Source organism: Myodes glareolus, chromosome 14 (genome assembly GCF_982192425.1).
Source record: "Myodes glareolus chromosome 14, mMyoGla1.1, whole genome shotgun sequence".
Lineage (NCBI taxonomy): Eukaryota > Metazoa > Chordata > Mammalia > Rodentia > Cricetidae > Myodes > Myodes glareolus.
In genome coordinates this window covers 7767895-7794884 of record NC_142039.1, presented here as the reverse complement: position 1 = coordinate 7794884, position 26990 = coordinate 7767895, and the positions used below count along the sequence as shown (strand labels likewise).

Below are 26990 nucleotides of genomic sequence, written 5' to 3'. Positions count from 1 at the left end.
CGCTTAAAGTTAAAATTCACTGCCTCTCACCAGGGCAAAATTGCTGGCTGCATGAGCAGTCACTGCAGAGCGCTCCTGCGCTGGACGCCAAGATCCTGGCAGCAGATCTGGCCTGGGCTGGAGCGCATTGCATATTTCGCTCCCACCGGGAGTCCTCGGGCAGCCAGCAGACATATCCTGGTTGGTCATTGCAGCCCAGAGGAGTGCAGAGTTCATGACAGGCGTGCAAAGGTCTCACTAAGAGGGCAAATGCTCCGGGAATAACCTCTGTCCATCCCAACATCAAGGCAATTCAGACAAGGAGGAAAGTTAGGTGACTACGGAACTACCCTTGGAGAGTAAAGTCTTGTAGATCGCAAAGACAAACTATTTTCATCCTGATGATGGCTCAGAATTCTCATCTCGGTGGCCTTTGATACAGGACCCAGAGAATGGACTTCGTGTACTTCGTGCCCTTGACCCTTTTTACTCAAGGGTACTTTCCCCCAGTTTCTAACCACAGTTTCCCCAGGCTCACAAAAAAGAAGGAAATTAGGTGAGGAACACAGCTGTATGGATTAATTAGCCACCTGAAAGCCTGGAGTGAACTAGCAGCCCGAGAGAGCGAAGGCTGTTAGCTCCCAACTCTACCCAGATTCTGTTACTGTTAGTGGAGTAAGCACCTACTGTCCCACTATGGTTACTCCTCTCTGCCTCCAGCGCAGCTTTTTAAAAAGGCTCTCTGTGCACTGTGCACGGTCCGGTCCAACTTCGGGCGCATCCTTTTAAATTCCTATCTCTCCCACCGCCTTAACCGAGGCTACCTTAATCTCTTTCTCCCGGTCTCACCCAAACTCAACCCCAACCGGGAAGCGAGCGCCCCCAGCTGTTCACAGTAGCCCCTTGGCACCGCTTTGCCTAGAACTCGGATTTGGATCCAGCTGCGGTTCTTATCGGTCCCCAGTCCTGCCGGGCACAGGCTCGCGTGTACACACGCGCACTCACACTCGCTCGTCCTCGCTCGCGGCACCCCACCCTCCGCCGCTGCCGCTCCTCTGTGGGGCGGGAGGGAGGGCAGGTGACGTCAGGACTGCAGTCCCGAGGAGAGCGGCTGGAGACGGCTGTGCGCTCCTCGTCGCCGAGAATGCTGGAGGCGCACTCGGGCAGCCAAGGCTCCCGCGCACCTCCCTCTCCTCTGCACCCGTTGTCACGATGCGCGCCCGCGAGGGATCCTCGCCAACCTCCAGGTGAATTGAAAGTCGTCTCCCCGGGAGGACGGAGAGAGTGCTGCAGTCCTGGCATGCACTAAAACTGCAAGTTGGACAGAAACAGCCCAGCCGAGGAGTGGGGCATAGGGCGCCCAGCACACCATCCCGGGGCTGCTGAAGGTGTCTGAGACTCAAGCTTACAGTCAGAACTCCGCTCTGGACCCAGACCTTGGGCACGCTTGTCACTGAGAGACCAGTTTTCTCCTCTTGCGCATTTCGCAGTCGCCGCTGGCGTGGGGAATGAGAGCACGGTGGTGACTCCCGGTCGCCCAGAAGCAGCTGCCGGTGGGAGAGCGAGCAGAGGCACGGGGGCGGCAGCCTCGGCCCGAAGTAAGTGTAGCAGAAGTTTGCGTCGGTTCCCTTGCCGCTCCCCCTGAGCGAGTGGGAGGCTTGTCTCCTCCCTCTGGCTCCCGGAAACCCAAAGGGAGACTTTCCAGGAGCCCCTGAATAGGAAAGCGATCCTTTCCAGAGCGGCAAGCACCAGCAAGGCAAAAATAAGATGTAGTTCAGATGCTGGGGTGTAAAGGAAGGAGACCCCTAAGTAGGTGGGGTGAATTAGCAGAGGCGAGCTGTACCCTGGAGACCTCAGAAGGGGAAGGTTTTCAGGAGAGGGAGGGTGGATGCAATCACACCTAAGCTAGTGACCTTGGTGTGCACCCCTGGAGTGTGGAGCCAAGGGATTAGTGAAGCCTGGAAAGCCCCAGACTAAGAGTCTGCCTGGCTTTCCACTCTGGTTGCGCGGAAGGGCATGCAATCTGTGATAGCTGAAGGACTGAGAGATGAAAACCTGGTCCCCAAACAGCAGCTAGAGGAATGGGACGCCCAGATTCAGGACCTCGGAGATTAGATGGAACTGTGTGGTTGGGGCCATCTGAGGCGTTCCTGCCACCACCGAGGCAATACAAATGGAAGGAGGAACAGGGTGTGACGCTTCGGTCGCCACAGTTGATGATGAGTGCTTCTGGAGGTAGTTGATAGATTCTGAAACTGGGCAGCCTCTCTGAGGTGACGCGCCTGGGGTGATCCGCAGGAGCAGCATGCCTCTGGGCTTCACTCCGGACCCTTTGGGCTCTTTGCAAGGCTAGTGTTCTGGGCTGCTACAGATCTGGATGCTACCTGGTTTGCTCAAAGCAGAGATCCTCGTCATTTTGCTCACTTGCTTTCTGGAGGGATCATCTCCCTTTGGAGCCCTTTTCTCTGACCGAATTCTCCCAAAGATGTTTTAATTCTTTAACAGACCAAACTTCCAAATGGTTTTTTTTTTTAAAAAAAAAAAAAAAAAAAGTTCAGAACGATCAGAGGCCTGCAGGGGGCGTGCGCAGGGGAGTTTGCCCATCTCTTCTTAGGGACTATTACATTAAATATGGCCAAATGATTTCAGGAGGTCATCTTCTCTGAGAACACGACTCTTTTTAACTAGGAAACCAAAATCACACTTGGATTTGATATTGAGAACGATCCTTTGAGGGGAAATAGGGTAGTGAAAATCTCATCTAAGTGAGATCTTTTTCTTTTTCTTTCCTTTTTTTTTTTTTTAAAACCCATCGTTAAGGAGCCCAATCTCATCTACCCATCCATTAACCTAAAACACATTACAGAGCCAATTCTTTTCTTTGCGTTGCTTTGAATGCTGAGCAACAGAAACGACTGATTATGGTCCCAGCTTACAAGTGATAAAGGAAAAACTTGGGGAAAAATAGATTTTCCATAGTAAGGGGCAGGAGCTGAATTTAACTCTAGTGACTGACAACCCTGCTTACTGGCAGTGTGGCCCAGTGTCAGCTGGATTGTCTCTTCCTTGAAGTCTGGGACACCATCTTTGATACCTAAAGGCTAATGACATATTGGGTCATCAATAAGTACTACAAATGAATGCATTCATAGACAGACTCTTCATAGTTAGAAGCATCTTAAAGAAAGAATACTTACTGGGCAACACAAAAAGAGGAAAGATAATGAGCCAGAGGGGGAAGGAGAAAAAGGCATCTGGAGAGGAGAGGAGGGGAAAAGGAAGATGGGACACTAAACATTTAAAGACAAGGAGCACATCATGCATGGGGGGAGAGCGTACATGTGGGTGCACAGGTACAGGTAAGTGTCAAGATGTAGACAGAGGCCAGGGCAGGATATTGGATGTCTTCCTCTATTACTTTTTGCCTTACTGCCTTAAGACATGATCTCTCACAGAAGCAGATGAGCCAGCTCTCCGGATTTATTTATCTCTGCCCCCTAATGCTGAGTTACAGGAACACACAGCTATGCCTGGTTTTTTTTTTTTTTATGTGGGTTTGGAGGATTTGAACTCAGGTCCCCATGCTTGCAGAGCAGACACTTCCATGCCCTGGACCACCTCCACAGCCCAAGATGCATGTGCATCTTGTTGACAAACAAGTTTTGTTTTCCATTTTCTTGCAGTGGAAATCACCAGCATCCAGCTCACTTCTCTCTCTCTCTCTCTCTCTCTCTCTCTCTCTCTCTCTCTCTCTCTCTCTCTGAGCAGGACACTGGGGATATGTCAATTATCAACAACATTCTTAGTGCAAAGTGTCACCATGTGGAGGTCATAAGGCCAGACTTATAGATTATACAGCTAACATGATTTGGATGTTCTTAGAGCAGTGAGATAGATTTATGGAAGAGTTCAATCATCAAAATAATTCCATTGTGTGTCTAACAATATGTGGCTACTTAATATGCACATTTCTATTGCTTGCATTTTAAACATTTTTCATTCAAATTTGATTAAAAGATTTATGCTCATGAAAATTTTATGCATGAAAAATAAACATGCATCTACAAGATTTTCTTCAATTTAATTAATTCAGCCCATGTTTATTATTGCTGGCATGTAAATTCCAAGGTGAATGGTTAGTACTTCCTCAACTATATTATTTCTATGAGACAACTAAATTTGTATTTTTTGCTTTAAAATTTTATTTTTAATTATGTGTATGTGTGTGTCTGTGTGTGGGTATGTACACATGACTGCATCTTTCCTCAGAGGTCAGAAGAGGGCACCATATCTTATGGGATTGGGATTACAGATGTTTATGAGGCTTCTGACGAGGATGCTGGGAACTGAACTCAAGTCCTATGATTACAAAATGAGATGGTTTTATATCTATGATTAAATCAGACATTGAAAATTAGAATATCAATGTGAAGTCTTCTTACTTTGGTGCCTAATATTTGGTACTTAATGTTATCAACTTAGAGTGCCAACACTGAAAAGAATTTAATTAGTGAATAGAAAAACACTCTGTATTTTCCATTATTGAGTATTTTGCAGGCATTTTATGCCATTATCAGAATTCTAGAGAGAACATTGTGGTTGTGAATGATTTATGGGAGTTTAAAGAATTTTATGCAAAAAGTTATATTTTCAAAGTAAATGTAAGAAAGTAGCTAAAAATGGTAGCTGAAATTTGGGTTCCTTGGGCAAACCTAAGCTGTTCCTTCTGCCATGAACACCCAATATGCATCGTCTTGGGAGCTCAGCTTGTAGAGAGAATGACCACTTAAGCATGTTTTACAGTTTTGGCAAGGTTTGTGCTCTGGGGAAAAAGAACTGCATTTTGAAAGTTTAATTTGGAGCAAAAGGGCTTCTACCCTTGTGGGATGGTGGATTACCAAGGCTAAAGCCTAACTTGACAGAGGATCCATGGTCTCCAAGCACACACTCTGATGCATGAGTCCCTTTGTTGTCCACTGTAGGTATAGGAAAATATCAGGCCCGAGGGACATCTAAGTTCAGGGGGCATCTAAAGGGTTTTTCTACTCTTGGATTTCTACATCATTCTTTCCAGATCAAACTCTCTACTTCGAAGGCTGGTACCTTCCAGCCCCTCACTCAAAGCTTCTACTGCATTCTCAAGTTCTTTAAAGTAACAGAGGGCTTGGTGAGAGTTCTACGGCTCCAAGTCTCAACACAAGCCCGATTTGGAAAACCATGGATCATGTTTGGGTTGGGCTTTCATAAATCTTTTCTATATTAAAGAATTCAAGTCACCTAGCCAGAGGGGCTTTCTGAATCATCTGGTCCAAACCCTTCATCTGACAGAAACTCCAAGCCTAGAAAAGGCTTCCTGCCAGTCTTTCTGTGAGCAGCCATAGAATTCCCAGAGAAGAATGGAGCTGACATTCAGTTCTCAAATGATTCATGCCTGTGGCCTCTGGAAGAGGTGACCTTGATCCTGGTAAGAACCTCTTTCCCTAACTATGCAATCATGGGAAAGCTGCTTAGGTTTCGAACACCCCTGTTTCTTTATCTAAGTGTCTGCTTTACTTTTGCAGGTTATTAAGATATACATACAGCTATGTTTATAAAGCAGCTATCTACTCTTCTCCTTCTAGAGTCCATCCAGATCATGAGTTACAAGGGAAAGAATCAAACATCTTACTGCCTGTTTACTCAAGATTCTGCTCACTGCTTGACAATAACAGACACTAGAACATTTGAATTAATGACTGGATGGATGGATTAAAGAATAGGGAGACATCACTTAGGTAGGAAAGGAATCTGATCACAACAGTCACACACTTATGCAAACTCCAAATCTGAAATTCTTCTCTTTACTTTGTCACCATCGCTTTCTGGATAGACAAGAGGGTAGAATGCCTCCTCCTCAAACCCACGTCTCCCACTGAGCCCTTTCAGTGAGCATTATCTTCTTTGGTTCTCGTTTTCTGTACCCCAAACTCCTGGAATCATCCCGCTTCTGCCTTTGGGGCTAGCTTTCAGTCTATTGATGTATCCTGCATCAGGACCTTCAGGATGCATCGCAAGCCTGACCAGTTGTCCCCACTCCCCTTGCCAGTGGGCTGGTTCAGGCTTCCCCCAGATCTCATTACCACGGCAACTCCCCCACTTCTCTTTCTGCTCCAGCCTTTCACTGCTTCCCAGTTATGTGTCTCATAGCCAGAACAACACCAACACAGAGGCCAGGTGACTCCTTTGATTCAATTTTATTCTTGCAGTAAAAGAAAAAACAATCTTCCCCATGAGCTACAGGTTCTACACTTTACCTCCCTCAATGCCTGCGACTTCTCCTTCCCCTTCAAGCACTGTATGTCTGCCACGCTGGCGTTCATCCTGCTTCTTTAGCAATGCTAACTCCTAGCTAGCAATTTGAACTTTATATTTTTGTCCGGCATGCTCTTCTCCAGATACTTTTTTGTCTCACCCTTTCCAACTTTTTCTCCAGTTCCACTTCTCAGTGAGGTCTTTCTTGCCTTCTCTACTTAAAATTCCATCTTTAAGTTTTTACTTTTTCCCCTACATGTCTCTCAGATATTGTAACCAAAACATCATGCATTTTATTCACTTATTTTCATGTCTCTCCTCTAGCAAAGCGTATGTTCTATGAAAGTAAAGTTATTAATCCATTTTGTTCCTTTATGTATCTCTGATCCCTAGATGTGGCATAAACAACAGATGATCAGAAGATATTTCTGTAATCAACATGAATATGGTGGCAGCTCTGTCATGAGGTATAGTTAAGAGTAAATGAAACAATGCACGCAGAATGTTTAGTAAAGTCTTGAGAAGAAGGTTGCAGCTATATTTTTGTCTCTGGATTGAAAGTATCACCTTCTGTTGCACTATCTATGCATCACTCCTTGGGCAGAACAAGGGCTTTCTTCTCCTAAGAGTCACAACCTAGTTCTCTCTCTCTCTCTCTCTTTCTCTCTCTCTCTCTCTCTCTCTCTCTCTCTCTCTCTCTTTCTCTTTCTCTTTGAGACAGGGTTTTCTGTAACTTTGGAGCCTGTCCTGGAACTAGCTCTTATAAACCAGGCTGGCCTCGAACTCATAGAGATCCACCTATCTCTGCTTCCCAAGTGCTGGAATTAAAGGTGAGTGCCACCACCATCCAGTCTCCTGGAGGTGGAGGTGAGGGTCATAGACAAAGTGACTTCTGCAGCATAAGTTCTAGTTGTCTGGACTAAGAACATGCGCATGATGGAAAAAGGAGGGAGGGAGAGAGGGAGGGTAAGATGGAGGGAGAGAGATCTTAAATCAATTGGGTGGCTACATGAGTTTGCTTTACATAGTTTTCCTGCCCTTTGCTTTTGGGTCAGATTTTTGCCTTTTTAAAAATATGATTACCTCTACATACTGGAAATTTTTAACTAATAGTTATAAGGCAATATTAACAATGAACAATATGTAAAAATAAAAATAAAATAAAATGACCCATAAAAATCCATTTTAAAGGCAAAATTAAAGAAAAACCTGTTGATTGTAAAATATTATTCTCCAACTGTGTAAATCCAGAGGATAGAACATTTTAATGTTTCTACCAGAATATTACTAACAGTATTTATTTTACTTATGTGTTAAATGTTGGTACCATGTACATTTCCATATAAATTACCATACCAAAATATACAACCTATTTCTACTAGCTCCAGGCAGTCCCACATTAGAAATGGACATAACAGATTTAACCATGTGGATTTATGGTGGGGTTGTTTATTAAAGAAAAATGTTCTGTTGTGCCTGTTTTTTATTCTAGAAATAAAATGAGAGCCTTGAGTGTAGAACTTGTAGGCTGCCCGTTCTGTTCTTAGCAAGCTCTGTGACCGTGTCCAGTTCGCATTAGTTTAGCGTCACTTTTTCTAGAGCCAGAAAATGTTACCACAGCAGCAAAATTACAACAACCTTGAACTATATCCACTAGAAATTCATCATACAACTGTGAGTTAAATGAAGCCAGAATAGGTCTTCATAGGAAATAGAGAAAAGGAGGGAACAAGAGAGATGTAGAGATGGAAAGAGAAAATAGAGAAGAAAGGCGAGAAGGGATGTGGAGATTTAGATGTGATAGAGACAGAGGCAGAGACAGAGACAAAGACACAGACACAGACAGGGATAACTCTATGATGGAAACACAAATTTTTGTGTAAACAAAATCAGGGGGTAACAACTTTCCAAACAGCTGGTCCATTCAACTTCTTCTGTCCAGTTTGTAAAAACATTTTTTTTTCTGAACATTCCATATGAAGAGTTGTTTGGATTTTTGTCCCTCATGAAAACACTATTCCATGTGGAATTTAGGTTCCCAGTTGGCCTAAGAAAAGCCCATCCAATTCATGGCTAGGTATTATAATAGAATAGTTTGCTTTATCATAGGGGAAATAAGCTTAATATTTACTTAATAAAATACCCCCCTTTGCCCTCATGTAATTCCATTAAAGTCTAGATTGACGTTTTTTTCTTTTTCCATGTATGTATGCATACAGGCTTGTATGTGTGTGGGTTTGTGCACAAATGTGTGAAAATTGCATGTGAAACCTGAGATTTCTCTCCCAAATTTTCCTCAATCATTTTCCTCCTTATTCAATGAGTCAGGGTCTCTTAATAAAACCCAGAGTTCACCAACATGACTAGTTTCCCTAGCCTGTTGGTTCTGGGGATCGCCTGTTTCATCCTTCCCTGGAATTACAGATAGGTCACCATGCCTAACTCACACTTATGCGGGTTATGAATGTCTAGATTCTGGCCCATATTCTTGTGCAACAAATATTTTGATCACTAAGCTATCCTCCAGCTTTCAGCTGGAATTTTTTATGGCTTGCCTCTTGATTGTCTCCTTGTTGATCAATTTGATAGCACAGGAGAACATATACATATACAAGTACACGTACACATATTTATATTGAAATACATGTATTCTAATAGATGGGCACTTTTGAATAACCTTTACTTGCCATCTCTTAAAAATAAGCAAATAAATGATATTTTAAAGGTGCAAATAAATGTAAAATATATTGAACATTAAAGATTTAGACATAATTAAGAATTAGAGTTCTTGAAAAGATGACAGACAGGGTAGTGAATGCCTGTAAACTTACAACTTGGATGCTAAGGCAGGGTGATCAAGAATTTGTGACTAGCCTTGCTGACACAGAGGGCTAAAGTGAGCTGGAAAAGAGAGAAAAGGGGGGAAGGAGAGAGAGGAAATAGAGGAGAGGAAGAAGAGGAGGAGAAAGAAGAGAAGGGGAGAAGACAGAAGAGGAGAAAACAACCAAGCAAGCCGAGGTCTCCCCATATATGTCCATCAGTGTGCCCTGGGATTTGTAGAGGGAGTGTGGTGCCCCATTAGTCTAAGAATGCCCTTCTGTATGAAACTGAACCAAGTGCTGAGCTTACTGGAAAGCTGCTGAGAGTTCGGATCCCAGTCTCAGTCTCCTCAGCATCTAGTATCCCTTTGCAGAAAAGAGAAAATAACGGCCGGCCATTCCTTTTTCTTTCCTCTTCTTTTATCTTTCCTGTCATCTTTATGGCTGCTCTTCCCTTCTACCCTCATTCCTTTGGATCCCTGAATGCCTTTCTTCTAAACGTGACCAGTCTTCCCCCTAGTGGTGATCTTGAAGCTTTGAGGCTTTCCCTCCATACCTCGGTGGCAGTGTCCTGTCCATCTCCACCCCGTCTGCCCTCCCTCCCCCAACCCCCGCTGGTTCTGCAAGTATCCGTTGGTGCAGACTGTAGATTTTTCTGGTCAGCCCTCATATTCATAAAGCTGGCTGGTCCAAGAGAGAAGGTCCAGGTCCCCGATGAGGGTGGAGACTGGAGTCAATGCCTATGTCCTGTTAGATCAGGAAACTTCATATCCTCCCTTTCCCCGCCCCCCCCCCCCCCCCCCATCTCTCTGGAAGCATCTCAGCTTTGCCCCACACCACTCCACCTGCAAATTCTCAAATCTACCTTCTGGTTTCCAGGAAGTGCAAAGGCGAAATTTCCATGACTGTCTTTAGCAATGTGTTGAGTGCAGTAGAAAAGGCCTGTTTTGTAGCATTTGGGGGTTTCTGGGTAGAGATTTCTCTGGCAACCAATTCCAACAAGGCAGAGGTTTTAGTTGGTTTGTAAAACTCTTAAAAACGTAATTCCTGTAAAATTACACAAACTGGCTCCGGGTTTTGCTCTTTTTGTTGTTAATCGTGATTTGAAAGAGAGGCTGAGGCTTCCCCTGGTCTGGCTCCTTCCCTGGAGCTTTCTCTGAGATGGACTGGCAAGTCAGCAAGCTTACTCTGTAGAAGGCTGGAGAACAAGTGAGTGCTTTAGACTCTGCAGCCCTCATTTGGCTCTGTCACACATTATTTTTCTCTAATTCAGTCTTTGCAAATGTAGCTGTTCTTCTTCGCAAGAGAACAGTACAAGGACAAACAAGAAAGCCTGGGTTGAGTCTGACATATGGCCTGTGGGTCTGGATCTGTTGACCTATGGGACAGTTTGGTAGCGTGAAAATCTGAATGCCAGAGGATTCAGAGAAATAGAAAGGGGGGGGGGGAATATTTCTCTGCGTGTCTTTATGTTTGTGTGTGGTGTCTGGGTATGTATGTCTCTGGGTGTGCGGTGTGTCTGTGTGTCTCTGTGTGTCTATATTTTGTGTGTGTTGTGTATGTGGTGTGTCTGTGTATGTCCATATGTGGTGTGTGTGTGTGTGTGTGTGTGTGTGTGTGTGTGTGTGTAGAAGAGCACATGATTCAGAGAGAATATCCAGACCAACTGAAATGACCCTGAGTGTTTCACGTTAGGACCCACCCAGGCTTGGTCTGTTTGCGTGAGCGAGGGCTGTTGTGGAAGAAAGGAGGGTGCAGAGGGGATAAGTTAGTGAAGAAGAACATGAGCACAGTGAACTCCTCTTTCACTTCTCTTCTTACGGGTTTACTGAGGATATGATTCACACAGTGTAAACTCCATCCACGTAAGATGAAGTCTAATTATTTAGATGTGTCCATAACATTGTACAACTATCACATTTCATCTCCCGGAGAAGAAACTCCCACAACCATTAGCCATCAGTCACCCATTAGCAGTCAACTGGTATTTCCTTATCATCTGGCTTTCTAGTCCCTGGTAATACAATTTCTGTGTATGTAAATGAACCTATTTAGGACAATGTTTATAACTCAAGTCTTATAATATATGGCAAAGGCTTATTAATAATATAGTATGAATGACTATATTTCATTTTATTACCAAGTAGTAGCATTTTATATGTGTATAGAATAATTTATTTATCCATTGGTCAGTTAATGTTCTGTGCTGTTTCCAGTTAGGACTATAACAAATAATGCTACAATGAAGCACACGCAAGCCTTCATGTGGCTGCATGTTTTCATTTCTCTGAGTACTCCATACTTCTTGGAGTTTTGGATAATATCAAATCTATATTTGGTGCTGTGATGAGCTGCCAAATTGCTTTCTGAAACAGCTGCTCAGGTTTCATTTTCTCCATGTCCCAGCCAATACTTCTTTCTATATTTTTAATCATAGGTATTTTAAAGGGTGTGAAGTGGTGTCATGTGCTTTTAATACACATGGATAATAATGTAAAACATATTTTCATGTTTATTGGATATTTGCTGAAGTTTTTGGAAAACTATTCATTGTTCAGTTTTAAGTTGGGTAACCACTTTATTTTTTAGTTGGATTCTTTATCTATTACCCATACAAAGACCTCATTAATCATAAGTAATTTATTCCTCTTTTTTGCCTTGTCTTTACTGATGGTTTAATTTGAAACTCTGAAGTTTTGACATTTCAGTGAAGTACAGTATATCTATTTTTACTTTTCTTGCATGTGCAAGAAATTCAATTTGGTTAAGTTTTATTCCCATGTTTTCTTCTAGGAGTTTTGTAATTTTAGCTCTTGCTTCATTTAGGTCTACAAACTATTTTGAGTACACATTTTAGAATCTGTTTATCAATTCCTAGAAAAATATCAAAGGTTTTGGTGTGTTGAATTTGTAAATTAATTTTGAAAATCATGTCGTTTGTGTGTGTTGGGAGATATCATTATATTTATTGAAGAGTAGTGAAGAGAAGTAGGGAATTACATCCATGTCTCTGGATAAAAAGACAGGAAACGATGTGAAAAGAGATTTCCAGAAATAAGACAGAAAAAGCAGTGACTACGTGAAGAGACGCATGCCAGTTTCATGGGCTTTCAGAAATGAGGTGATTCAAGACCTCGTGAGTTACTGTAGGTATCTATCCTACTGAGATGGTTTTCTTTTCTTCCATTTTTATTAATTCTTTGAGAATTTCATACAATGTATTCTTATCATATTCACCTCCAGCTGCTCTGCTTAATTCCTCAAAGAACCACTTCACTCTACACCTGAACAACTTTGTGTGTTCTTTTGTAAAAAATAATCTATTGGGCAGTCATTCAATTTTAACAGTCAGTTCTTCCAAAATGTACATAAATTACCTTCCATTCATCATGATGTTCTTTAATTTTTCCCACATTATGTTCATAATAACAATGTAAATCTTACATTAATTTTAAGTATTTTAACATTTTCATTATAAATTTAATTATTTTTCAATTTTGCTTTTTAATTGTCCACCACTAGTATATAATTATTTTATATGTATTGATCTTATACTTTGCGAAACAATTTTGTTACTATTACTAGCTTTTTTAGATTTTAATGAGTATTTCCTATGCAAAATCATATCGATTATGTGTTGAGCACTTCCTCTGTTCTTCCTTCTCCTTCTTTCCTTTTCTTTTACTTTCTTCCTTTCTTCCTCCCTCCTTCCCTTCTTTCCTTCCTCTCTTTCCTTCTTTTGCCTATTTGCTCCAACTACAATTGGACTATAATAAATATAAATGTCAAGGGAGGACATCTTGTCTTGTTCTTGTCTCTAATGGGACAAAGCATCTGGTCTCCAACCCGAGTTTAATGGACTTTTTTATTTTTCTTCCTGATTTGTTCAGTAGTTTTAGCATGAAATGGTAATGGAATTTGTGAAATGCTTTTCTGTGTTTATTGAGATGATCATATGGGCTTTGTTCCTTATCTTTTTAATATAGTTTATTACATTAATTGATTTTCTGATGTTAAATCAAACTTCTGTCCTTTGTATAAATTACACTCGGGTATGTTTGCAATCCATTATGTATATTGCTGGCTTTAATTTGCTAGCATTTGTTGAGGGTGTTTGTGTCGATATCCACAGAAGGATAATGCTCTTCAAATTTATTTTCTGTCTCAGGGTTGCATTACTCTGCCTGAAGACATGCGAACAAATGTCTCTACTCCATATAGTGTCACAAGACAGGTTAAAGAAATAATTCTCTCCAAGTCCATGTTGGTAAAGCAAGGAGTTTAGTTGGGGTTACTTGCAAGAGCATGAATGAAGACTTAGAAGACTATGGGTGACTCAAAACTAGCTGCGTCCCCATAAATACCCCAGCGTAGGGTCCGCACTCCCTAAAGCTCCATAGCGGGAGCCTTCCCTTCAGTTAACCTCCTTTATGTCTCTACAAGAGAGTGTGTAACGGGAGCAGGACTGCCTGCTGCTGGGGTGGGCTAGGGGAGCAGATAGAGCAAGAGTCTGAAGAAAGGGGTGAGGGTCTGATGAACTATGGGAGTGTCAATACATATACTCTGTTTCAGTCTCATGGGTCATCACAGCTGGGACATGTGATGCCCAGGAGACAAAGGTTCACAACACTTGAGTTCCAGGGTGACGGTGACCTCTCTCCTAGTCTTCATTGTAAGCACTGCTTTTCCAGTCACCTTAGAGACTAGCACAGTTATACGGGGAATTGGAGAATGGGAAGAAAAGTGTTCCAGCAGAATCCTTCCCAGTAGCGTGAAATGAGAGCGAACCCCAACAGCCTTCTAGAGACTCCTGGTCACATAGACATGGGCCCATTACTGGGGTGGACTCTGTAAGGACTGTGTTCTACCCAGTGTGTTTTATATATGCATTTGTTCAGAATTTTAAGAGTGTTTAGGAAGACGTACATTTATGTACATTTATTACTGAAATGTTTAAATTGAGAAAATTCCTGCCTTAAGAGCATAATAGAAGAAAGGATAGACAATGGCAGAGGAATAATTTCAAGTTTACTAACATAACAACTGCAATCCATATGGTAGAGAGGAGTCCCTTGCTTTCGTGAGCCTGCAGTATGGAGATCTGATTATGAGCTTTGGTGGGCGGAGCAGCATTCTCAAAGGTCAGGCTGTGGGAAGAAGGGTTAACCCCATGAGTGGAGCACAAAGGGCAGGAGTGAGGGGAATGATGGGAAGGAAGAGCCAGAGCAGCTGGGCTGGAAGTCTGAGTAAAGGTCTGAGTCATTCTCTTCAGACCACTGCTCTCTCACTCCCAGATTCCTTCGTATGGATTTACTCATCTCAATTTTGTTTCAAGTTTTTCTTAAAGAAGGAAATATTGCTCACTAGTTCTCCTCTTTCTATTTTAATTTTTATCTTTATGGTACCCAAAATGGAGCCAGGAGGGAGATGTAAGGAAATTAAGTTATATAAAAATACATCTAGGGGGATCATGGAAAGAATCCAGGAAGGAAAGCAGCTTTGTTTGACCATAGAAAAGGAAGGGTAGGAGTGAGAAGGAACCTGAGTGCACATTTGGTTCAGTCCTATAATTTTATAGGCAACATATCAAAACTCAGAAATGGCAGGGGACATCCTCGTCATGCATTAGGTGCAAAGCCGAAACACACCCCTCCCTTCCTCACTCTTTCTCGGGCTGTGCTCTCCCACTTGAGAAAAGGGAAGGGAAGGTTTCAAGCAGGTACGCAGTGGATGCCAGGGCAGGCAAGTGCTCCGCAGCCACAGATGACCACCTAGAGTCCAGCTGCAGAACACTGAGTGCTCCGAGGGCAGAATGAGAAGTCAGAAGCACAGGCCTCCTGTAAGTTGGTAAGGAGTGGGTCCCAGGGCAACAGGAAGGGTTTGTTTTTTAGGAGGGAGAAATGTGGAATGATTCATATGTAAAGAAGACAGCTCTTGCTACCCAGCAGAGATGGACTAACTGAGATCAGGGTAAAGATGAGGTGTGTGAGTCTGAGCCTACAGGAGATGGGGTGGGCATTGATAATGGGGCAGAGCAGAGATGGGTGTCTAAGCCTGAAAAAGGTGGGGGTGGGTGTACGCAACAGGATAGAGATGGGAGTCTGAGTATGGGCCGGCAGGAGGTGGGGCAGGCCTGGACACTGGGAAAGTTCAGTTTTAGGGGGCCTGTGTCATCTGTACTATGCGTTACATGTTATCATTATCCTTACTTAACCCAGAGAGATGAGTCCTAGACAGGTAAAATAATTTACTCAAGGGGACAAAGAGGCTCTCTGGCTTCACAAAGCAAACACTTGGTGCTACACTGTTGGCTTTAGCCAGGGACTATCTGGAAAAATATACTGACTTTCCCTTTCAGTTGTGTTGCTTACATTCACATCCCCACTGCTAGGTTCATGAGAGATGCAGAATGAGGGAATAAATGAATGAGCGGGAGGAAGGCTTAAGAAAGGAACATGGCAGGAGTGGGCTGGGGCCTTCTGTTACCATCTGCAAGCTGTACTATTTCTAGGCCATAGAATCCCTGAGCTGTTTCACAATTCAGGCCAATGTAATTTCAGGCTTAACCATCACATTATTTAAAAATTTCCATTAATCCTTTGGCGTGTTCTAATCAAATAATGCTGTCCTCAGTCGAACAGATGATGAAGCTTCTGCACTGGCAAGTATTTTGTTCTTTAACACAGTTGCTTTGCTGTCACCGAGGACATTTCTGCATCGCTTATTGATTTAAATATTCAGTTATGAATGTCATGAAGACAACTCTTTATGGCTAATGAGAATTATATTGGCTGCAGACATGTGACAGTTTGAACAATACAGCACACACTTGTTAGCTGAAGAGAATCAATACAGAGACTCACTGATCAGCCCTCATAAGGTTTCTGGCCCTGTGCTGATAGAGAGTTGAGAACAACCGGGAGCTGAGATTTTACTGCGCTGTAGTGTCAAATGGTGAAAATATCTTTGAAAAATTCATTATATTTTTGCAGATAGTTCAAGTTGTTTGAACTTAAATGTAGATTTATACAGATGTGCCTCGGCTTTGGAAAAAAAAAACCTGTCTTCTCAAGATCTTAACTCCCCAAAGCTGGGAATTTACTTTCTGTGAGAGAAAGACCTTTGCATTTGAGATTAAGGATTCTGAGGTGGAAAGGTTAGCCTTGAGTATGCAATTGAACTCAATATAAACCTGAAAGCCCACATGAGAGAGAGGCAAAAGAATCCCAACAGGAAATGGTGGCTAAGTTCAAGGTGACCCAAAGCCATGAGTCAAGGGATGTGAAGTATACCCGAAGACAGACAAGCAAGGCAGTAGATTCTTCTTGAGTCTTCAGAAGGAGGGCAAGCCTACTGAAACCTTGGTTTTCAGCCAGTGAGACTTCTAACTTTAAGAACAACTCTGGTTTGAATATGAAACTTTCTCTACAAGTCTCAAGGTCCACAACTGGCAGTGCTATGTTCAGAGGTTCTCACAATGTTAGGAGGTTGGCCTACTGGGTGGAGGAAGATCACTCGGGCTGAGTTCTTGGAATTACCTTGTTCCTCTGCCTCCTTCTTGTGCAATGAGGTGAACAGCATCCTCTTCCACACCTGTGATGTTCTCTCTAAGCGCATGGTGATCCCTAGTGATCATAGATTGAGCCCTCTAAAGTTATGAAGTCCAAATAAGCTCCCCTCCCTTAAGTTACTCGGGCATTTTGCCATAGCAACACAAAAATGAACATTAGCTATGCATAAGTGTTGTTTGATACCAAGTTAATGGTAATTTGTCTTAGCTTTGAAAGAAAATAAACACAAAAGGCCTGAGGACCCCAACACATGTGTTTAGTATAGACAACAAGAAACAAAGGAAAGTTCTCGAAATCTGAGCACAGAAGGGCAAAGGAGAAGCAGCACCTTCTGGAAAACATTTTTGTAGAATATTATTTTAAGATGTATTGCGTTTGTTTATGACTTGGAACATTTGCTTACTGATGCATTCTTTTATGTTGCATTTGTCTAACTCTATGAAACTGTCTTACTTTGCCTGTCTAAAACATTTGATTGATCTAAAAAAGAGCTAAACAGCCAATAGCAAATCAGGAGAAAGAATAGGAGGAGCTGGCAGCAGAGAGAATAAATAGGAGGGGAAATCTGGGAGGAGAAGACCAGGGAGCAGAATAAGGACTCCAGGGACCGGCACACAGCTACACAGCAAGCCACAGAGTAAGAAGTAAAGTAAGGTATACAGAAATAGCACAAGAGCCCAGAGGCAAAAGATAGATCGACTTGTTTAAATTAAGAAAAGTTGGCAAGAAACAAGTCAAAGCTAAGGTTGGGCATTCATAGGCAACAATAAACCTCTGTGTGATTTATCTGTGAACTGGGTGGTGGGTCCCTCCAAAAGCAAAGAGTCAAAAGACTAGAAGAGTTTAAAAACCAACCAACAACAAAACATGGTCCAACTTACGCCTTGCTTCAACAGAGCAAACCAATCCTAGGATGGAGTGAATAAGGAGAGCAAATTCAGTGAGCTATCCCAATGAGACAAGGTTTATGACCATCTTGAGTAGCTCACTAGAGGAGTCCTAGGGTGCTAAAATCTACTCTTCAAGTTTTTTGTCATCTATTGACACACACAAGTCTACAGGTGCCATGGAGAGCTTCTATTTCCCTTCTGTGTCTGATGAGAGAACTTCTTGGCAGACTCAGGTGGGGAACCTCATCATCAAGGAAGAGTTTCTAGGCTATTCTCCCTTGGAAGGTCAAGGGCAAACAGTATTGGGTACTGACAGTACCAGGCACAGTATCGGGCAGATGTTTGCTGCTCTATATAGAGAATTTGAGAGAAGGTGGAGAAAGGAACATAAACATTCCTCTATGCCAGTGGTTTCCAACTGTCTAATGCTGCAACTCTTTAATACAGTTTCTCATATTCTGATGACCCCAATTGTATAATTATTTCATTGCTACTTTACAGCTGTAACTTTGCTTGTTTTATGGATCATAATGTAAATATCTGATAAGCAGGACTTCTGATACTCAACCCCTGTGAAAGGTTCGTTCAGCACTCAAAAAGGTTGAGAATGCCAGGTTGAGAATTGCTGTTCTATACTATCCTTGCACTGACTTGTCTGGACTTATGAGGACTTTACAGTGGCTCACCCACTACCGCTTGCCTAATTTATGTGCATCTTAGGGACCTACTTAACGTTCCTGCAGAGTGCTGCAATAAACTCAGTTCAGAAGAGACAGCAGGTAGATCTGGAACTGAATATTAGTGGATGGGCTGAAAGTGCTTGGGTGGCAGTCTACATATAGCACACTAGCTATCAATGTTCAACCTATTCCATGGACACTTTTCTTTGAAGCTTTTAACAAATAATTTAAGACAAATTAATATTCACCACAAATATCAGGAGCTGTTGGGTTTTATTTTTGCAGAGCCTTTGAACTACTGTGTCAACTGTGAGAAATCACAGCTATGCTATTGTGTCTCCTTTTGAAAACATGAGCTATGCATGTCATCATTGCTTGGAGATTTATAGCTGTTAATACCATCTAATTAAATAGAGCAAGAATAAATCCACTGTGCCAACTTTCTCATTGTTCTCAACCAAGTATTTTCAGAAGATTGTGTATCACCCATTAATTCAAATTGTAACTGCCTTTAAAACATAGAATTCCTCTTCTCTGTTCAAATCAGCCAAGGGAGAGAGTTAGTTGGGATGGAGTGAAGCTTGCAGTCAGTATGTGGCCTCCGAGGACAGACAGGAAATCAGTAGGCCAGTGGGCATTTCTAAAGCCTGAATGCTGCTTATGAGAAAGAAGAAACTCTTTTCCACTGTTAATGGAAATGTAAATTAATTTAGCCACTATGTAAATCAGTATGGAGGTCCCAAGAAGATAGCCCTACCATATTTACTCAGCTAGTTGTTTTTTTAGTATACACCCCAAATAACAAAAGCTAGCTTACTCTGGAGCCACTTACATACCCGTTTGCCTCGGCACCATTCAGAATTAGTGCAGAGGTTTTCTGTTTTGTAGACCATATGCCAAAATCAATAGCTAGTAGATTTAGTTCCAAGTTGCTATTCGTTTGAGTTTAAGCACAAGAGATTTTGTATTTACCTTTCTAATGAATTAGTCTAGTTCCTCGCCAGGCTGACTAACCTGGTCCAGGAGGGATGCCCAAATATGTTTCTTCTCTAAACCACACGTCAGTGAGCATGTCTGCTGTCCTTTTTATATTCACTGGCCTCATAGGAATGATGATTTTTTTATAGCAATGATCATTTTACAAGTACTATGTTCAGTTAGTATGGAAATGCTGTCTCCATGTCACAGGATTCCGCTTAAGTTCTGTGTCTAGGAGCCTGTGTTGACTTGAATAGAGATATTATTATCATTACTAGCTATGCTGGGCTATCTCAACTTGATAATCCATTAAAATATTTTGGTATCTCTAATGGAGTTCAACTTTAATTTATACTGCAATATGTGCTGTGACTCTAGAAGTTCAAGCAATCTAAAATAGAGTCAAGCTCACTAGCAGTGCCTGCTTAGTATATGGAAGACTTGGATTTCATCCTCAAAATTATAAACACAAAATAAATCAATTTCCTATCAAACCTATCAAAGTCAATACTATACAAATTCTTGTGCTTTGGGGAAATAAAACTTATTATTTCTCAAGTCTGCTTTCAAGTCTCAGAATTCGCTTCTGCATTCAGACGTGCACATATATAAAAGAAGATGCTCTATATAGAGCAGATATTCCATAGTGACTTCATGCTTTATGTCTGTAAGTTCAGAATCATGCCCCCTTCCCTAACTCTGCCACATTTTCTCACTTCTTCAGACCTGCTCTTTACCTTCAGTGTTTTCTAGATGGGAGAGAGATGCTAGCTAGCTGTCTATTATGTGAAATTATTGCAGATTTTTATTTCTGCTATTTTTTCTCCATATCCATCAGTTGTTATTAAATGTATATTCACCCCTCCTTTCCTGGCTATTTTTTTCTGAATTGCATACCTGTAGTAAGAGGCCACTTGTTTGTTTCTGACTGCTCAGCCTCGAAATAACCACATAGAAACAGTATTAATCAAGTCACCACTTGGCCCATTAGCTATAGCTTCTTATTGGCTAACTCTTACATCTTAATTTAACCATTTCTAGTAATCTGTGTTCACCATGAGGCTGTGGCTTACCAGGTAAAGTTCTGGAATCTGTCTCCAGCAGGGCTACATGGCTTCTCCTTGACTCCACCTTCTTTCTCCCAGCATTCAGCTAAGTTCTGCCTTGCTATAGGCCAAAGCAGTTTCTTTATTCATTAACCAATAAAAGCAATGCATAGAAAGAAGGACCTCCCACACCACATACCTTCAGTTTTGTGAGGGTTACTCTGAAGCTATTACAATGATAGTTGTCTTATTAACTACCACCTGAGAGCAGGGTGTCATCTCAGGAGAATCTGGAAGGACTTTGGTACAAGCATTTTATTAAGTAATTTTTCTTGGAGGAAACTCAGTAGGAATGAGGAAAGTAGGTCAAGATAGGAAGTTTGAGAACTCAGGCAAGCTTCTGCAGAAGGGCACTTCAACTCCATCCTGCAGGTGGGGTTCTATTGTGAATTTAATAGAATCTTTCTTACATAAACATACACAGACACACACACACACACGACATAGAGAGAGTTCACTTTCCTGTACATGCTGTGTGTGATTTCTCAATACTCTGTAACCTTTCCACCAAAAGAGCCTTGGCTGGAAGTACTCCTTCCCTCCTCTTTCCTCATCTCTTGATTTCTGGGTGAAAGCAGACAACATCCATTCCAGCTCTCCCTTTGTGATGACTTTTTAGCAACTCTAAGGAGTCTCTAAGGAGAGTAGTTTCTCTTCTGCAGCCACAGCAAAGTGCACAGACTCCTGCTGTAACAATCTCTTAATGCACTGCATCTGTTGATGTGACTGCCTTTTCTCACGATGGTGGGGCAAGGAGAATGATTCTTTTCCTTTTTATGTCTTTGGTGTTTGATCCAGTATTTATTGAAACAGTTAAGTCAGTAAAGTAGTAAAACAGATGCTAGAAGCACAGAGTTTGTTTGTATTGTTGTTCTAAATACTGTATGAGGAGCTTGAGAGTCCATTCGAATATCCGATCTAAACCAGCGTTGCCTTAGTTCACCACCTCCTTACTGCTGAGTGTTATACCACTGAAAGGGTAACTGTTATGTCAACTTTACTGTCTCTTTGATGCAGTTGTAAGATTTTACAATTATTTATGACTCACCATGTGGTTGCAGATGCGTTGCAGAGAGATTTAATAGGAGAATTAAGCCAATGACTAACATGTCAAACTTGATAATTTTGTGGTTAAAATACATTCATTTTTCTCACATCTACATTAAAAAATGAGGTAGTATTGAATTTGAAAGAAGTGATTATTGTTGGTCTAAAATTTAAAGTCAAACTTGTCCTTGAAAGAAAAGCAAAGTTGAAAATACCTTAATTTTGACTCCATTTGAAATTTGAAATAGATGTCTTTTTTCATTTATCAAATGAATGGCAAAAAAGTCATGGTCCTTAAAAGATGGTTTCAGTTTCAAGGGAAACGTTTTGCTCCAATTGTAAACTGATGGCTATAGTTCCCTCCCCAGTGATAATGAAGCAGACATTGAAGTACAAATGATAGAAATACTGTGCATCAGTCTTGAAGGGTGTTTTTATTCTTCTATTCCTTAAATAAGCTTTGAGGGTAACATTCTGACTAATGTTGTACACAAAAATTTTATACTCACACTGCTATTAGATGAGAACATGTCATTAAAATATATGAACATAATAAACTTGGTGCACAGAAAATGAAATGAAACTATGCTCAGGGCATTTGGAAAGTTTCTCTCTGTGAAATAAATGAACAATGCTTCAATTTAAAGTCATCAAAAATGAAGCCTAGCTTTACAATACAGGCCTTAGTTTTCAAACCATTGAATTCTCTTTGCATTGGTTTCTCTTGCATACATTTTGTAGCAGTTTTAAGTAGATATCTCTCATACAAAAGTATGTCTCATAAAAAGTAAATGTAATAGGCTTTAAAAATTGAGCTCAACATACCAGTCAACTAAGACTGAAGTTCATTACACATGTTTACTCTACTTGTATTTGTAGGATAAATTAGCTCTCTGTTTCCTACATAAGATTAAGATTGTTAGAATTCCTAAGTATTATATTTATAGCTGGTTTCTTCATCTGGGAACTTCCTCTCTGCCAATTCCATCCAGAACTGAACTCATGGAGGGCTGCTTGATCTTCTGAACATCAACAGGAAAGTTGAGCCGGTATACTAGAAGGGCTCTTGGATCTGCATCCATATTATATTAAAAGATATTTCTGTGCACAAACCAACAAAGACACACTTATGCAGCTTTATTATTTAAAGACATCTTAAAATAAAAAGAAATTGGAATGATAAGTTTGTTGTGTAGAATTCAGTTTACTACACAGAGTTTTTTTTTTTTCTTTGTCACTATCTATTTTAGATCCCATTTTCTGTTTTTATTACATTTTGGCCTCCTTCTTTAGATAAGATTACTTTTGTCACCCATGGTTGATATTTCCTGAGGAACGATACCCAAGGTTGACCGCTGACTTCCACACACAGATACACAAATGAACATTTGCTCTAGCCGTCCTTTACTTTGGTGATTTGGACTGGACAGTTGGACTTAAGTTCAACTAACAGCTGGTGAAAATATGAAGCATCATCATGACGACAACACCATGTTGTCAAGGTCGTCATTCAACTTGTCTAAAATCTGAAAACAAACATTGGTTTAAGGAAAGTCAGCTGATCTGGCTAAGGAGACCCAGAGCCCCACAGCAGTCATCACAGAAGACTCCCTGCTGGGGCCGCTGAAGTGTGAACCTCCTTTCAAAACACTTCTGCATTAGTGTCTTATTTGGGGGATTGTGTTTCAATGTCAATAGTACTATAATCAGACTTTACTTTTTCTTAGCCTATGTCTTCTTGACTTCCATGATCACCTGCTTATTGGTTAATAGTTCAGCAGATCAGAATAAATGTAAGGTGTTTGTTTGTTTGTTTTCTTCTTCTTGGCTTTAAGTCCACAACAACAACAAAAAAACGTACACATGACAATCAAAACAAGGGTCTTTTACATAGTCCTTCATCTCAGTGCTGTTGAGAACAGTTTAGTTTTCCTGGAAAACATCCAGCTGTGGCCCATAAGGGTAGCAGAAATATTCACAGGAACTATTTGTTTATAAGCAAGTTTTGTTAAGAGGAAATACCTTATTTGGGATTTACCAATTTGCTTTTCCATAGCCAAATAATATTTATTTGGGTTTTATTTGTCATATGCCACAAACTTGAAACAGTTTTACAACTGTGGTCTTTTTTATTGACTGATAGAGCCTTTATCAGGAGAGAGGGATACAAGTCGAAAGATATGATTATCCAGATAAAAAAATTATAGAGATTGAAAGCAAAGTGAAAAAAAAATCTCCATGGATATGTTTAGTGAAATAGGACAAATGGTAAGGGTTTTCTTTGTTCAAATGGACTATGTTTACAAGGTTTTCTTATGGTAATCTCAATATTCATGTACGTAAGTAACTAATGTATAGCTCTGGACAATCCACAGAAGCATATGAGAAGTCACATGACTGAGAAAGAGAGCAAGAGAAGAACTGAAAGCCAGGAAAAAAAAAGGCAAGGGCATCCTTTCAGGAAAGTTATCATTCCGCTTTCAAAACTGCACACACAAGACAAGTATTTGTATCTTTGATGAGTTAAGTTTAGAATTGCCATGTTCCGCTCCTGGATAAATCCTCAAAGAGTAATTCAACATACCTATCCCAACAGAAACATGTACACACATCCAAAGCAGAACTCGTAATAATGGCCAAAGGATAGAATCCCCTAAGTGTCCCTCAGAATGAATGGCTAGGCAAATATGATACATTAAAATAAAAGAATTTTGTTAGGCCATGAAACAGAATGAGGTACTGATGCATACTGTGTCCTGATGACACTCAACGCTTAAGGTCAGCTGAAGTGTTGTTAAAAGGACTCATGTAAATGATTCAGAATTGATGATTCCATAAACACTACAGAGAGTTGTGATCACGGGAGACGAGGAGGAGGAGAGAAGGCCGAATGGGGAGAGGTTTGTCCAGGGGTAATTTACAAATAGATAGGTTGGCAGTTGTAAAGCATTGCAAGAGTGACCCCTTTTATGGTCTGTGAATTTAATCTCAATACACAAACACATAAATGCCCAATTAACCAACTCAAAGATTCAGATTTGTTTTTCTTCAGGACAGAAGGCTGAGGAGTGACTGAGGCTGAAGAGTGCATAATATTTTCATTTTTAACCTTGAAATAGCATTTAACTTGGAAAGTCAAGTGTATTACTTGATAGAGCAAAATTATCTAAGAATTTTAAATACTAGCTGACTAAGCTTTCATGATAATATATGATAAATGACAATAAAACTATACATTCTAGATGAACACTGAATAAAACACTAGAATATTAGAGTATAACAAAATCTCTTTTCCTATAATAAAACAAATAATTCAGTGTTAAGTTAGACTTTTGAGACCAAGTTGAACAGACCAGTGGAATCTAGGGCTGATAGACAAAAGAGTGACCCAGAATGTGCACAAATACCAAAGGGTTGTGTCACAGGCTTCATCAGAGACAAAAGTGATGTAGCAGAATTTCAAAAATCAGTGGGACCCACCCCAGTTTTTTCTTATATTCTTCAAACTCATTACTTCTCTTTTCTTTTGTTCTGTGGGAGTTGGGAGAGTTCAGGGGGCTGGAACTAAGTGCCTTATAGCAAGTGTGCTATTCATGAACTACCCTCCCAGCTCTTAAATATTATGTATGATTAAGGAAATAGGTCCTGATTGAACCAGCTACCTAGACTGGAAAGGGCCCGAGAAAGCGAGCTCCATGGGAGCGGGAGTGGATCCATACCAGGGACATTTGTGGATGCAGGACTGAGCCAGCAACACAGGCCAGAGCAGACCTGAGACAGTGTACTCCACTGGAGAAGGTACAGGGGAACAACCACTGAGCAAGTGGGTTAGAGACAGACTTCTGCAGGTCCAGACATGAATCTGGGACCTTCAAAGGTGTAGACCTAAGCCAGGACTTCTGTGGGTCTGGGTGTGAGTCTAGGACCTCTGAGGAACTATGCCTGTGCCAGGACCTCTGTGGGTCTGGTCAAGAATCTGGGAACTCTGAAGGAGTTTGCAGGAACCAGAGATAGCTGTGGGTCCAGGCATGGGTCTGGGACCTCCGAGGTAGTAGGCCTGAGCCAGGACCTCTTTGGGTCCAGGCTTCAATCTGGGACATTAAAGAGAGCAGGCAGAAACCAGAAACATCTGCCAGTCTGAGTATGAGTCTGGGACCTCTGAGGGAGTAAGCCTGAGCCAGGCCCTCTGCAGGTCTGGGTGAACTGAGCCTGGGACCTTCAAGGAAGTAGATTGGAGCCAGAGACCTTTACAGGACCAACCTCAAGCCAGGGATCTCTGCAGCAAATGATCCATACCAGGGACATTTACAGAAACAGGTCTGAGCCTACAACCTAGGCTCAAGCAGGCCCGAGACAGGAAACTCCAAGGGAGTAGAGCAAAGCCAGAGAGTGCAGAGTGACCTTCAGGAACACAGAGTAACCAATCGGGGAACTAAAACCATGACACTGACTGTACCACTAGGAACAATCATCTGAGCCTTGGATTTACTGGCACCTAGAAGATTAATCAGCAGAATCACAGACAGTCCCAACCACACGTATTAGAGGAAAAGATGAGTAGAAAAGGTAAGAACACACACAGCACCACAAAGAGCAACATGACACCAGTAAAACCTAAAGACCCTAAAATAGCAAGACTTTAACAACCAAATATAGATGAAGCAGAAGAAAGACCTAAAAAATAACCTCAGGAGAATGTTTGAAACCCTTAAAGAAGAAATGAGAAATTCCCTCAAAGAAATGGAAGATAAGACAGACAAAAAATTGGAAGACATCAGCAAATCCCTTAGAGAAAACAAAGAAAAAGCAATCAAACATGTGAAAGAAATTATTCAAGACTTGATAAGTAAAATAGAGACAATAAAGAAAACACGAGCAGAGGAAATTATAGAAACAGAAATCATGAGAAAACGATCAGCAACTACAAATGCAAGCTTGACAGCAGAATACAACAGATGGAAGAGAGAATCTCAACCGCTGAAGATACAATAGAGGAAATTGTATCTCATCAATCAAAGAAAATTGTATCTCATCAATCAAAGACTTGTCAATCAAAGAAAACATTAAATCTAACAAAAGTTTAACCCGAAATATCCAGGAAATATGGGACACCATGAAAAGGCCAAACCTAAATAATAGGTATAAGAAGAAGAAGAAGTTCAACTCAAAAGCACAGAAAATATATTTAACAAAATCATAGAAGAAAACTTTCCCAACCTAAAGAAAGATATGTCTATGAAGATACAAGAAGCTTACAAAATACCAAAAAGACTGGATCAAAAAAAAAAAGTCCCTTAACCACAAAGCACTAAACATACAGAACAAAGAAAGAATATTAAGAGCTACAAAGGAAAAAGGCAAAGTAACATATAAAGGTAGGCCTATCAGAATTACACCTGACTTTTCATTGGAGACAATGAAAGCCAGAAGGTCATGCTCAAGCGTTATGCAGACATTAAGAGACCACAGATGCCAACCCACGCTGCTATACCCAGCAAAACTTTCAGTCACCATAGAAGGACAAAGCAAGATATTCCATGACAAAAAAGATTTAGTCAATACCTAGCCACAAACCCAGCCCTACACAAAATACTAGAAGGAAAACTCCAAACCAAGGAATTTGGCTACA

The 26990-nt window shown here is 41.2% G+C and overlaps 1 protein-coding gene across 1 annotated transcript in view; it reads left to right on the top strand.

The window, feature by feature from the left end:
* The first annotated feature begins 1140 nt into the window (after positions 1-1140).
* Positions 1141-26990, top strand: part of Kiaa1217 (KIAA1217 ortholog) — a 789856-nt gene continuing 764006 nt past the window's right edge. Inside the window, exon 1 of the mRNA XM_085699015.2 lies at positions 1141-1577. The gene's annotated coding sequence lies outside the window, so the exon portion shown is untranslated. The remainder of the gene's footprint in view (positions 1578-26990) is intronic.